This window comes from Pinus tabuliformis, chromosome 2_2 (genome assembly GCF_031772625.1).
Source record: "Pinus tabuliformis cultivar Carrire ecotype Pingquan chromosome 2_2, CPIR1, whole genome shotgun sequence".
Classification (NCBI taxonomy): Eukaryota; Viridiplantae; Streptophyta; class Pinopsida; order Pinales; family Pinaceae; genus Pinus; species Pinus tabuliformis.
In genome coordinates, this window is record NC_142300.1 from 679,825,059 (window position 1) to 679,841,255 (window position 16,197).

Consider the following 16,197-nt stretch of genomic DNA (forward strand, 5'->3'; position numbering starts at 1 on the left):
ATCAAAGTGACATAGGCTAGAGCAGTCAGATACTGAAGAGCACAGAGATGCAGAGTTTCAGTCGGCAGAGGCAATAGCAGTCAGAGACTTTGATGACAGAGCAAGTGGACTGGCCAGATGTGTTGCATGGAGAACATTCCAGAGTTACTGGATCGGGTTTGAGAGGAAGCCTTTCTTGTTGAGAGGGAGTGTTGAAAAGTGTGCAACAAGAAATGCTTGTTGATATTGCAACAAGATGATGGAGCTTAGTGAAAAGAGTCGCCTTCACTAAGTGGGCCCATAGGCTATTTTTGGCGCAAGTCTATTTTTAGACTATGTCTATTTTTAGACATATGGATCATGTCTATGGATTGCAGGTTGCTGTTTATGGATGATTGATCAAGTTGGGAAAAAAATAGATGGACTTCTATTTTTGATGAAAGTGTGAGTGATCACAGTGTGAGTGATCAAAGTCAAAAATAGAAAAGTCAAATATTATTATCTCACAATAATATTTGGACTATAAACTTAATCTTATTCTCTTGGAGCACTTCAGGATGAGCTACGGATGTGGTACATGCAGATCCCAGAGGGAAATACGTGGTTACCTATGGGATGACTAATATTTGCATGCATGACTTCAGTTAGAACTCAATCAGTTGAGTTTGATGGAGTTGATTGTGGAGTTGATGGAGTTGTGTTCAGTTTAGCTTTGTTAAACTGGTTGTATTTAGTCTAACTGGCAAATAGACTAGAGATGAGTTGGGTGAATTAGTTATTAATTAATTCACAAGTTATTAACTCATAATACAACTAATGTATACATTAGTTAACTCAGTTCAGTGCATGTTCAGTTCAGCAGGGACAGGTGTTAGAGAATCAGATTGCTATCAGTTGTGACTATAGTTGTACACCAGATCTTGCACAATAAAGGGATTGAGTATGCCAATGAGTTTGCTCACGTATTTTCCCACATTATAGCTTGTGCTCACGTCCAAAAAAGTGTGAGTGACTATTTTGTAGGTGAAAAACGAGTTTGGTGAGCCATTCTAATCAGTTCTTGAGCAGGTATTGAGCAGTGGAGGCAGGCAAGCAGTGGAAGAGATTTGGAGATCAGATCTGAGCTATATTGTGTGTAACAGAGGTGGAGATACTTGTGAGAAGTATTATGTTGTGTAATGTTACATGACTCAATCATTAATATACAGATAGTTGGGGTTTTTAGCGAGATGCTTTCCCTGGGATACATACTGTGTTAATGTGTGAATGCTCTTGATGTTTTATTGTTATTGATGCTGCTATCTTGTTGATCAACGTAGAGGAGCTTATGTATTGTGTATTTTTTCCGCAATAGTACATGTTCAGGATAATCTCCATTGAATATGTGTTAAATTATTCAAAATTTATACAGGAAATACAACAAAGTGTTGAGGTATCATCTTTCAGAATGTCAGTAGATAAATACCAAGACATCAAAGAGAGATACGAAAAAATAAAGGCTATGAATGAGAGGCTGAAATCCCAAATCTATGCACGTTATTTGAAGATAACCCCTACCAATTGGACAAGGCTTATGTCAGCATATGATGTTATAGAGGGGAAATGGAAATGACCTTCATCAAGCCGACCACTCAGCAGCCAAGGGCAACAACAAACTTTAAAAGAGTGGATTTTGAAGTACTGGCAAGGGATATCCATCCCATTGACTAGATTGAGCTGCATAAGCAAATAGGCGAAATGATTTATTCTACATTGACAGGGAAAGCCATAGCAGCCCACCAATTGCAAAACTCTTTAAATAATATGTCAGCTCAGTTTCAGTTGGAGAAGGCCTCCTCACAGGCCAAAGATACAAGGATCAAGTTCTTAGAGGACTTAGTGATAGGATTGGGACATGATCCCAAGGATGTGAAAGCAACAGAGAAGATAATTAAAAAGAAGAATGATGACATTGTTGCACTGAAGAAGTGGCTCAAAATTCCCCAGCTTCATCACCCTCAAACAATGGAAGTCCTAGAAGCACAAGAAGGACATGAAGCACTTATGGACCTAGTCCTAAAGCTAAATGATCAGCTTAAAGAAACAGAGAAGGATTTGGACACTTTGATTTAGTCTAAGCAAAGTGACCTGGCCACAACTTCCATCCCCACAGTAACAACAATAGTTCCTTCCACAATGGCAGCATCATTCGCACCTACAGCTCCACCTGCCACAACACTACCAATTACAACTGAGTACACTACAACAACATGTACTTCAACTGAAAAAATAGTAGAACTGGTAAAAGCTATGCAGGAGATGTCCATCCAAGCTACAGAGCTCAAAAGATTAAAGGAAAAAGTGGCAAGCTTAGAAACTGATTGTAAACTTGCCCAAATTCAGCAAAGAGAAGAAACACAGAATGCCCTAAGGATGGGTGAGAAGATCAAAGTCCTAGAGAAAGATTTGACACTGCAGAAGCCACTAGGACAGACTAAAGAGATGCTCTGGGCCAATATCATTGACTCTGCCAATGATATTTGGCCATCAATTCAAGTTATATTTGAGCAAACTGAATTGGTGAAGGTAGCCATTGAGGCTATCTAGAAAGTAAGGGAGGAATTAGGATACCAACCTGAGGATGAAAATTGTCTCATCCACCTCCTAAACAGTAAGAACATAAACGAGCTCCATAAAATTGGTGTAGAGGATAGGACTGAAGCCATCTTAGAGATTAAAAAGGTTCTTTCCAAAATAAACCTCATGCTCAACCTAGAAGAAAAGTGCCACAACATGCAAGTGGCCATTGACAGGTTTATGGCGAAATTTCAAATTTTGAGGGACAAAGGCCTTCCCAGTCCTATGGTCATCAATGATAAAATTATGACCCAAATGGACTATAGTGATAGACTCAGGAAGTTAGCCAAGGAACAAGCCAACTCTTCAAGCATTAAAGCTTTTCCAACTGGAAAAGTATTATATGATACATTGGAGAACCTGTTTTTCCTAGAACATGAGGTAAAACATTTATTTCTCACCAAACCTAATTTTTCAAAATACACAGAGGCAGATGAAATTTACAAAAGAATGTTAAAGGTGAGATTTCTTGAGGCAGAATGGTGGGAAAAAATGACAGATTTACTATGAAAAGTTTTACATCAGAGAGTTACCACAGTAAATCTGATAGGCAACCAGGTGAAACCGGTGAAAGATAGATAAACTAGGTCAAAGAGTAACAGAGTCAAAGAGTATCAGTGAAATATCAAAGTAAAGAAGATTCCAGTGTGAAAATACCACAGCTATTAGTCAGCTTAAAGGGCTCAAAACTCAATAGAAACAGCCAACAACACCACAATAAATGGGACAGCAAGAAGCAGTTTCACATCTGTCTCTATCTTCATGCATGAAGATATTTTATTTGCTAGATTAAATCTCAAACTGTTATGAGATATTTTGTAATTATATTTTGTATAAATACTTCACATTTCAAAGTATGTAGGGTGGATTCCATGACATTTCTATAGACTTTTCCTCTCAAATCAAAATTCTATTGTATCAATGACTGGATTAGCATCTGGATCAAGGAATAAAGATCAGATATTTTACAAGATTCTTGTGTAAATCGAAATACAAATAAATATTCTCTCATGTTTATTGTTGTTTTCTCTTATGTTTCTTCATAATCTTGTTTGTTTCTCTAAAATCTAAATGTATAACAAGGAATGATATTTCAAGAATTGATTGAATGCACTCTGTCTTGACTGTTTTACATTCTGAATGTTTTCTCCTAAACTATCTTAGCTAAGGAATTCTTAACTGCTCCTTAGCTTTTGTAGTTTCTCCTCTGATCTATAACAAAGGATTCTTAATTGCCCTTTGTTCATGATCACCCTCCATTCTTCATTCTGATCCCAGTCCAAGGATTCTTAAGTGCCCTTTCACCCTGGTTAGAATCATTTCATCCATCAGACCTAAAGATTGTCCTTTTTCTTTGCTAGCCTGCCCTGTGAACATTCCCTTTAATGATCTGGTCCAGTTATGCTATCCATTTATTGAATCCATAGCCCAATGTCTTGAAGACCTAGCTCTATCCATCTGCTCTAAGAATTTCACCACCCAACCTTCAATTCAAAACAAAACCCCATGAACACTAATAACTAGCCTAAAATCCCATAAAAACAAAGCTAAATTATAAAGAGAGAGCCCTCTCTAGACTTAGGTTGGCTAGAACCTAAGCCTAAAATATTTGTTTGTGGTTACCTCAGATGATTCCTTCTTTTGATAACTTCTAGGGAAAACTTCTGAGTGATAACAGATGTAGCCCAAATTGGAAGAACCACGTATATCTGTGTCTTTCTTGTTTTATGTGTTCCATTGCTTAGTAAAATATAATTTTCTAACATGGTGAAGGTTGCTACTATGTTTTCCAAGCTTGATCTATGATCATGGTACCATAAAATACAACTCAGAGAAGAAGACATATGAAAAACTGGATTTAGGATTCATTACGAGAACTATGATTTGGTAGTTCTACATTTTGGGATTACTAACACCCCAACCACATTTATGTGCCCTATGAATAGTATATTTCACTAGTATTTTCATCGATGATATTCTAATTTATTCAAATAATATGGAAGAAGATAAAAGGAATTTGCAAATAGTATTACATACCTTGCGAGAACACCAACTATACGCCAAGTATAGGAAATGTGAATTCTATAAATGTCGAATACAATACTTAGGACATCTAATCGCCTAAGAGGGAATGACTATAGTGCCCGAAAAGATTAATACTATCATGGAATGGCCCATTCCTGACAGTGTTGTATACATTCGATCCTTTAGGGTCTAGTAGACTATTACTGTCGCTTTATAGAGGGGTTTTCCAAAGTAGATTACCCCATAATTTTTTTTGTAGAAAAATGGGAAAGATTTTAATTGGACAACAAAATGCCAAAATAGTATTAACTAGCTAAAACATTTGTTGACAACAACCCCTGTTCTAAGGATAGCAAACCCAGAAAGGAATTTATTGTTTGTAAAGGCACATGTCAAAAAGGGTTGGGAGGAATGTTGATGCAAGAAGGTCATGTGGTGGCCTATGGATCTCCAATTTTGAAGGAGCACAAGTAAATATATTTTGATTATTAATTGCTATTAACAAAAAATTCCACACATCAAAGCTATGGTGGCACTAACTGCTAGGAAAGAAGTTTATCTTAATGATTGACCATGATAGTAGCTTGACTAGTTTCTTTAATTATCAAGGTGGATATTGGTGGCCACCTTCTTTTTCCACTTGGACCCCTAATTGTATTTCCTTCATTTTCCTTAGTTGTAGCATCATTTACTATTTTTGGTAGTTTTTCAGGTCTTAAACTTCCGAAGCTATTTTGAGGCTCTAAACGACATTATTTTGGAAAATAGGAAAACCAAAATTCTATCACATGGGTTTTTAGTCAAAAATTTTAGTTCTCAGACAAATATTTGTAATGAGGTATCATATGTGTCAAATGAAGATCGTATGCCCAAGTCACAACCTTGAAAATTTGGTGTACTAACTAACCCTAATCAGGCCCACAAACTTTTGGTGCTTCATCTCCTAGTGTTAGGTTTTTGGATGTTTAAGGTTTTCCCTTGTTTCTCAACAATAAAAGGTCTTTCCAGACTCATTGTAACATAATTCAGAGGAATGTAGCTGCCACATATCTCTTTAGAGATAAGCTACCATCACTTGAGGTAGTTTGTTTCCATTCTCCATGTAAACAGTTTTTCAGTATTTGTTGTTAATGAATTGAAGTTCATTTTTCACTGTATCTCTATGTTTATGTTTGAATTTGCATTTCATTTCATTCCTACATAAATATATATCATTTAAATATCCCAACCTTAATACTTGGTAAGAACGATGGGCTGCTTTCCTAAGTGTCAATTCGAATTTGATATAAAATACTTGAAGGGTAAGGAAAATCGAGTGGATAACACCCTAAGTAGAAGACTGAATTATATATATGAAATTTCATATACTCAAGTAAAATTTGGTTTTACAGATCAGATTAAAGAAGCATCCCAATGAGACCCAGAATATCATTTTTTATGGTAGTGAACGAAGCAAGAGGGAAACTCTGAAAAATATTTATAATATGCCATCAATGAAGATAATTTGCTAACCTATAGGAACATAATTTATGTCCCCAACCAGCAAGCTATTAAGCACTTAATTTTATATGAGTATCACAGAAGCCCCTATGTTACCCACCCTGGTTACCATAAATTAATTACTTCTTTGAGAAAGAATTTTTTTTGGCCTGGTATGAGGATAAATGTGGTAGAATATCTAGTGAAATGTCTAGAATGTCAGCAGGTAAAAATTGAACACCAACATCTATCAAGTTTACTTCACCCATTACCCATTCCTAAATGGAAATGGGAAATCATCACAATGTATTTTATCACAAGATTACTTAAGTCTAGAAGGAAAAATGACTCCATAATGGTTATTGTGGATAAATTAAGTAAATCAGCACATTTTGTTCCCATACATTCAACTTACAAAACTGTTCAGATTGTTGATATATTTATGAGAGAAAATTTTCATTTACATGGCATACCTAAGGTAGTAATTTATGATAGATATGTGAAGTTTACTTATTCTTTCTGGAAGGCTTTGTTTATTGGACTAGGCACTAAAATAAAATTCAATATTTCCTACCATCTGTAGATGGATGGGAAAATTGAACGGGTGAATCAAGTGTTGGAAGTCATGCTAAGATTGTTGTAGAAAATCTACCTGTAGGTTAACCCAATAATGCAATATAAATCAAAGCAGAATACTATAACCTACTTCTACTATCAATTTGTGGAAGCTTAAAGACCGAGCTAAAAAATATCACCAGAAGAAGAAGAATCAATGCACAATACATATGAAAATACTTTGGGGAAAACACAGTTAAAAACCCCACTATCTGTATTATCATAAAAAGTGGAAATACATAGGAATTATACAAATCCTTAGCTCTCACAGCTAGCCAACTCTTAGTACAATCCTCACGGATGATCATAGGCAATCCATGCTTCTCTTAAGCCTTCCTCTCTGCCCTGCAAGCTCCTATTTCCTTGTGTTGTTCCTCTGGGATGATTCTCCTTCAACCAAGTGGAAAACTTCTTCTACCTAGTGGATGATCACTCTCACACACTGTCAGAACTACGCAATCCTCAAGGAATGATGCCTTGATTGCATGCATGAGTTTTCTTTATAAGAAAACACATGCAACTGATAGTACATTTTCCTTGTCTTTAATCTCAACTGGGTCTTTCTCAGAATAGACATGATGAGTTTCTGATGAGGGAATCTTCAGTTAACTAGAGTACACTAGTTGAGTGCATGCATGCATCAACTAACTTTTAACTCTCTATTAGTTCCTCAAACAATTTGGAACTAATTTAATTGGAATTAACTCAGTAAACAAAGTTAACTAATTACAACTGAAATATAACTCAATCTTATCTCCTTAATTTAAGGGATAACTCTTGCATGACTTCATAAAGACTTCTAACTTGAATTTCTCCAACTAATTAATTCAAAATGAATTAATCAATTATTTCCAAGTAGTTGTTAAGACTAAATTCAATTTTAATTCACAATTTAATTCCAGTACAAATTAGGTTGGAATATTCTTGTTGCCATATTTCAACACTCCCTCTCAACAAGAAAGGGATTATCTGCCACCCCGATCCTATCTCTATGGAACTCGAACTTACACTTTGACAATGCCTTTGTCAAAATGTGAGCATCGTGCTTCTCTATCAAAATATATTGTAGCAACATGATCCTCCCATCATCAGCAGCTTTATTTACCTTGTAAAACCAACGGGAACTCATAACTAACTTGTTCTTTGGTCTTGGAACCATGTCCCAAACATTGTTACGAACTATGGAGTCAAACTCCTCCACCATAGTATCAACCCAAATCGGCTGCTACACTGCTTCCTCAAAGGAATATGGCTCGGTCTCAACACATTCCCCAGCAAAGGCCATGTATCCAGTGTACCTCTCAGGTGACCTCCTCTATCTGCGCTGAGAATATGGTGCTCCCACATTCTCTCTTGCATCCTTCAACAATCCATCAGCTTCTCTTGTGTGCTTTCATCCATCTCTGGAAGACTATGCTTAAGTGGATGTCTCCACTATTGGAACCTCTACATGAAGCTACTTTGCATAATTCTGAGGCTCCTCCACCTTAGGAACCAATAGTTCCTCCACAACCTCTTGTTGGAGCTCCCTCTCAAAGGAAACTCACATGGCCTTCTACTCATCAGACTTGAGATCTCTGCAAACCACTGTCCTCTGACTGGTAGGCAAGTACACCCGATAGTTGTGAGGTGTATCAGTATACCCCACAATTATCCCCAAATCTGTTGTCAGCTCAAGCTTCTTCTGTGCATCCTTTGTCACATGGCAATATACTGATGAGCCAAAGATCCTAAAGTGACCCACATCTAGTCTCTTACTAGAGAAGGCTTCCTCTGGTGTCTTAATCCCAAGTATGCAATGTGGGCTTCTATTCCGCAAATAGATCATTGTGTCGCATGCCTCAACCCACAAGTGAAGTGGTAGGCCTAGGTCATGCAACATTTCTTGTGCTACCCCTACAATAGTTATGTTCTTCCTCCCAGCCACTCCATTCTCCTGTGGATTATGAGGTGTCGTCAACTCTTGTTTAACTCTTTCTGCTGCATAGAAGTCCTTAAACTCTTTAGATACATATTCTCCATCGTTGTCGCTTCTCAAGGCCTTGATCTTCTTCCCTGACTCTTTCTTGACCAAAGCTTTGAACTCACAAAACTTTGTGAAGGTTTTGTCCTTCTTCTGCATGAAATAAATCTAGCATTTACGAGAATAATCATAAATGAAAATCAAATAATACCTTTGCTTCCTAGTGGATGCCATCGAGAATGGTCCACACACATCAGTATGAACTCGCTCTAAGATGGCCTCTACTCGACTGTCTCGTTTATGAAAGGAAGACTTGGTGTACTTTCCCAAGGTAAAACCTTTGCATGTGTCAACTTACTCAAGTTTACCGTTAGGAAGTCCTGTAGATATCTGTTTCATTATCTTCAAAGCCCCATGATGCAAATGTCCCAACTTCCTGTGCCACAACTCGCCAATGTCTTGGTTTTACACCAATTCTGCTTTCGTACTCAATGTTGCACAATCATCTACCTATATTTTATAGAGATTCTTCATTCGAATCCCTATCCTCTTGGTCTGACCTGTGGCTATGTGTCTTAGGAACGCCTTTCCTTTACTGAAGACAACATCGTAGCCTTTGTCCTCCAACATCATGATTGATACCAAGTTCTTCTTCAGTCCAAGCACATACTTCACATCTATCAAGGTGATAGGAGCTCGATGCTCCCTCTGAAAAGAAACCATGCCCACTCCTGAAACACTATACCTTTCGTCGTCACCCATCTCTACGTGCATCTTGAGGTCTTTTCCCTCCAAGGCACTGAATAAAATTTTATCAATGGTCATGTGGAATAAGGCTCCACTGTCAAGATACCAGGCACAACCCATCATCGATGACACCAATGCATGTGATGAGGGTAAAGTACATTTCAAACTGAGAGGCCAATGCTTCACCTTCTAATCATTCAAAGGATCCCTTCTTTAACTTCTTTGATGGGCAATTAGTCTCATAATGTCCCATCTCGTGACAATTAAAGCATCTCACTTTAGAATTGTCACCCTTCTTCCCTCCATGAGAAGAATTCAATTTGGAATAGGAAGCCTTCCCCTTCCCTTTCCTTTCCTTACTTACTAAGGCCACATTTTGTTCATCATCATCCTTGGATGAAGAACCATCTCGTGTGCTCCTCCTGATCTCCTCCTGCATGAGGTCCGACCACAGTCGTTCCGAATCCGGCAGTTTCTCCCTTCCATTCACAGAGTCCTGGTAGCTATTCCAACTCTTTGGAAGGCCAAGGAGAGCGAGGCTCAGCATATCTTCATTGACAGTAGTTATTCCCACACTTCCAAGATCTTCTCTACAGGTGGTGAGCTTGTTTAGATATGTGGAAATAGTATTTCCCTTCTACATCTTGATTCTTCGAAGCTTATTCTTGAGCACCAATTTCCTCTAGTCGCTATTGTTCTGGTAGAGGTCCTTTAATGTCTTCCACATTGAAAATGGAGTATCCTTCCCATGGAGACTCCAGACAATATGGTATCGAACACCCTCAAGGATGATCCATCTGGCCTTTTCCACACACTTCTTCCACTCAACCAACTCTTGTGCATTAGTTGAAGCTAGCTTTGGGATTTCTTGATCAATGAAATCCTTTAAGCCATTGCCTTCTAATACAGCCTCCATGTGATCTTTCCATGTTATGTAATTCAAGCTACCTTCCAAGGCATACTCGAGTCTCAAGCCATAGAATGCCGTTTGCCAACCTTGAAGCATGATATGAATTTGATTTGCACCTACAACCCCGAACTTCAAACTTCGAATTCTCTCCTGAGTATACTATTCACAACCCTGATAAACTTGGCTCTGATACCCTGTAGAAAATCTTCCTGTAGGTTAACCCGATAATGCAATATAAATCAAAGAAGAATACGATAACCTAATTCTAATATCAATTTACAAAAGCTTAAAGATCGAACTGAACAATATAACTAGAAGAAGAAGAATCAATTCACAATACACATGAAAATACTTTAGGGAAATCCTCAGCTAAAAACCCCACTATTTGTATTATCGTACAAGGTGGAAATACATAGGAATTATACAAAGCCTTAGCTCTCACAGTTAGCCAGCTCTCAGTACAATCCTCATAGATGCTCACAAGCAATCCAGGCTTCTCTCAATCCTTCCTCTCTTCCCTCCAAGCTCCTATTTCCTTGTGTTGTTCCTGTGGGATGATTCTCCTTCAACCAAGTGGAAAACGTCTTCTACCTAGTGGATGATCACTCTCACACACTGTCAAAATTGTGCAATCCTCGAGGAATGATGCCTTGACTACATGCATGAGTTTTATTTATAAGAAAACACATGCAACTGATAGTACAGTATCCTTGTCTTTAATCTCAATTGGGTCTTTCTCAGAATAGACATACATGAGTTTTTGATGAGGGAATCTTTATTTAACTGGAGTACACTAGTTGAGTGCATGCATGCATCAACTGACTATTAACTCTCTATTAGTTCCTCAAACAGTTTGGAACTAATTTAACTGGACTTAACTCAGTAAACTAAGTTAATTAATTACAACTCAAATATAACTCAATCTTATCTCCTTAATTTAAGGGATAACTCTTGCATGGCTTCAGAAAGACTTCTAACTTGAATTTTTCGAACTAATTAATTCAAAATGAATTAATCAATTATTTCCAAGTAGTTGTTAATACTAAATTCGATTTTAATCACAATTTAATTCAAGGACAAATTAAATTGGAATATTCTTGTTGCCATATTTCAACAATTGTATGTCATGAAACAAAAGCAAGTGGGAAGATCACCTCCACTTGGTAGAATTCACATATAATAATAGTTATCATTCTTCCTTAAGGATTATTCCATTCGAAGTATTGTATGGACAAAGGCGTAGGACACCTATTAACTTGAATAATCCTGAAGATAAACTAATGTTGGGACCCGACATGTTGAAAGAAATAGAACACACTATGAGGAAAGTATGAATGAATTTTAAAGTTGCTTAGGATCAACAGAAGACTTATGCAAAGAAAAGAAGAACCTGTAAGGAATTTCAATTGGGAGTATATGTGAGGGACAAACCTAAAGAGAGCACCTTATGGTTGGGAATCTATATAAAATTGGCTTATCAATTCTATCCCTTTCTAAATGCTTACTTGAATTGGACCTGTAGCCTACCAATTAGCTTTGTCTAGTCATATACATGTACATAACATATTCTATGTGTCTTTATTAAAGAATTTCATATATGATCCTAAGCATATTATCCATTGGAAAGATGTGTAGGTAAACAATATGATTCAGATTAGATCATTATATTGTTTTTCATCCATACCGATGCATTTGGAGTGGAAAAACAAGAGGAATCATCTCACGTGATGGTCTTTACTATTGGGACTCAATTTGGCAAAACGGGGTCTGAAACCTTTCGAGAGTGTTTTGAGGCATCAAACGATGTTTTCTGGGGGTAAAATTTCTCTTCTTTAGTGCAACTCCTTTTCATGTTATTGTACACACAAATATCTTTCCAATGATGCAAGAGGATTGTCAATCAAAGTTTGTATGTAAAAGTTATGCCACTCAGAAGTTGACATTCCTGTTCTCACACTTATAATTCAGGAGGATATTATGTCAGACCCCATTATTCATGGAAAAGGGGATAGATACGTGATTGTGATGTAAAAGAATCTAGAATATTCTATATTGTAACTCTAGTTAAGAGCTGATATAGTCAAAATTAACCACTAGTGTGTTATTGAGTTGTGTTATAGCTGGGCCACTAAGAGGAAGAGGCGTTCCATTCTTTCAAGAGAATTTTTTTCCATAGTTGAGAAAATATAGCCAAGAGAGATAGGAGGTAGAGCATACCAAGAAGATCTATACACTATAGTAGCCCATGGGCCATGGGCATTACTTATTTGTACTTGTACCTCACCTTCTAGCTGGGTTTACTCCCGAAATTCTTTCCCAAAGATCACATCTTATGTCTTATGTGTGTGTGACATTATTTTGTCGTTCTCTACTTTTCTACAAAATTTCCCTTCGCATGCATGCACTAATTACAACTAAATCTGCAGATCTAGAATTTTAATAAAACAGTAATACAGTAAATATTCAGTATTTTATTATATTATTATCATATTTGTTATGAAGAACTATCTAGTGGAATATCCACGACAATCTACGGATCACAATAAGTTGAAAATATTTTATATGAATATGTTTTTGGACTAATGAATGATGTGAAACTAATGACAACTCTGATGACTATGAATGTAGGTCGAGCAAGATAGAGATTTCTTGGTTGACCTTCTATGTATTCTCTATCATAGAGAAATCATGCTATGGAAGCGAGCTATCACCCAAGTTAAAGTGCAGTGGAGGAACTTCAACCCAGAAGAGGCAACCTGGGAGGATGAAAACTTTATGGGTGATGCATTTCCCATCCTATTCTAAAGGGCCAAGAACAAACGTCGAGGACAGTATTTCATTCAAGTGGGGGAAGATGTAATACCCCTGAATGAATTCTAAATATCTTAATTATTTTTGCTAAAGTTACGTGGAATATTGTGGGTCATATATAAGTTTTGGTATGAATAGGTGATAAACATAAACATTTATTTAAAAAAAATAAAATCATTTAATGTATATTGTTTATGGCCATCCATGGAAATTATGGAGGGAAAGGATGCTAAATGATAGTTTCACATATGAGGCCATTAGAAGATATTTATTACTCTCTCTAGAGATAAATCATATTAGTTAGGGAAAAGGGAACCAAGAAGTGAGAAGGAAAAATCCTAAGGAAACCTTGAGAACTTCAAGCCTAGATGGAGGAGAACAATGTTGTAAGCTTAACACCCTTAGATAGGATGTTATTGAGGGAGACAAGGCACTTCGAAGTAAGGAGTTATTGACTTGTTTGTCCAATGGAATTTCAAGATGAAGCCTTTGATCTTAGTTGAAAATCTATACTATATGTGGTGGGACCAAAGAATGTCTTGGATTGGACCTAGTATGGTCATTATCAAGAAAAATACTCTAGAAGTGAAACTATCTCTCTGGGAGTTCTGGTAGAGGTTACCTATACTCTTTGGTTGGGTGGAGCAATATTTTTCCCCTATGATTTTAAACTAATTTAAACATATAAGTGTTATATGTATACTTCTATTTTATGTGTTGTTTCCTTTTAGGTGTAATTTTGTTCCTATATTTGCTATGTATGACACTGTTATTTGGTAAAGGTCTGTTGTGATCAAACATGAAACATGATTGATGGAATATTTAACTCTTACAATGAGCTAGATTAGTCTCTAGGCCCATCCGGGTAAATACCAACAACCCAAGGATAGTTTTGAGCTCAAATGAGGGTTTGGAGAGGATAGTAAAGCCTAAACACAAGCCCACTCATGTTACTCCAAACTAAATCTAATACTATAAAGTTAACCTATAACGTTAAGAACTTCCCTAAGTCTAAACATACAATGAAGAATTGTTATATATAGACGCATGCAAAAAAAGTTGTTGGAGTTGAAAATATGAATAAAATACAATAAAGAGTTGACAATTGTGTCAATTGCTTAGGAAAATAGCGTAACAATAAATTATGTATCAAACAATATTATCATCATAAGTTGTAGAGAATAAGAAATCACACGTTTTAAAATAAGTGATTTACACAATTAAATATAGACAACTAAGGGTAGCCATATAACTAGAATAACTAATAGCGAGTGGCTATTGAAAAATAAAACCCTAGACAAATAACATTAACCGAGTGGAACCAATATTAAAAACTAGAAGTCCCATAGGGGACTAAAAATTAAACAATATATCAAATTAGTAATTTTAGCTTCATAAAAATATACAGTACAAGTCGATACAGATTCATAAACACAAGAAATATTTAAAGAACCATCCATATTATGAAACAAATATTTGAAATGAAGCTAATAATAGTATTACACACCAGCGAAATAACATCTTCAAAACATCCATAGGTGAGATAGTTATTGAAATTAGAATGGAAATAAGACTAAAGCCCATGTGGGTTTCCATTAAAATAAAGATTTTTTGTATACATTAAAACTCAATAGTCTAAAATTAGTCGTGTGGTCTGTACAAAAAATAATTGCAATAAAACTTGTTCCAAGCCCAAAAAATCCATTGGGTGATCCTTGTAGGGTTCGAAGACTATAAAAACATTTACCATTGTAGACAGGAAGGCGTAGGGTTTCACCGATAGGTGGAAAAACCTTAATAACCTGATTGAATTCCTAGAAGCAAATTGAAGAAAATGAAATTTAGTGAGAACCTAGAATCTTGGAGAGAAAGATATTCCATTAAGCCAAGATGCACCACCATTAACAATCCAATGAAAACTATGTAAGAGGGTAAAAACCTGACTTGTAGATGAGTTTACATAAAAGGAAAATTTAATTGTAACAACCTTGCATGTCGAGAAAGTAAAAAAGAACAAATATTTTAACTCTAAGATCAACATGAGGATGGTATATCTATAGTTGCATGCTGGACAAAGTTGAGACCAACACCATACTTGAATAAGAAGCAACCATTAAAAGCAATACTAAGGAAGTGGTATAAAAACAAAAGAAGAAACAACCCTCTAAGCAACTATGTGGCAAAGAAATGAAGTAAATAACTTTGTAGAAGAAGGGATGGCATAGACACCTTGAATTTCAATAAGCTATGCAGGAATAGCCTTGGTTACTTGGCTCCTGGAGTTAGTAACATAAACGTAATTGCACTATGTATGAGAAAATTAACCCTAAAAACATAAAATGAGTATTATTTTAATAACAAACATTCATGTTTCCATTACCTTCATTTTATGTCAAATTGTACAACCAAAACAATAGGCTGACTTGACATAGGGTTTGTTGTAAGTTGTAGAGTCCAACTATAACACTAGAGAGTGGAGATTGGAGTGACAAGTGATGAAAGGTTGGGTACTTACCATAATGGTACTCTCAAAAAGAAATTTTCAGATCAAAACCTTACCAACCATATTGTCGATCGAGTGCCGACTTATGACACAAATCCCAACACATTAAATCCAGAACCATCAAAGAAATAGTAAGCAAAGAGAAGTATAGTTAGCCCTAACTTGAATAAAATAAATACTCAAATTTCCTATTCCCTAGTTTCAAAAGGGATAGGATTTGTAATCAAAACATCTCACATGGCATAAATTAAAACAAGCTTAGATGCATAATAAGTCAACCCCACACAAATAGAATTTTGATCATCCAAGCCCAAACTTTAAAGGGTTATAAATTTTAAACATTCTAAAGCTCTAAAGTTTGAAATTAAAACAAATCTAAATTATGTGTGGACACACTTATATATATATATATATATATATATATATATATATATATATATATATATATATATATATATATATATATATATATATATATATATATATATATATATATATATAAACCTTGGCTTAGTAATGGAATTACATATATATTGATAACCAGAAGGT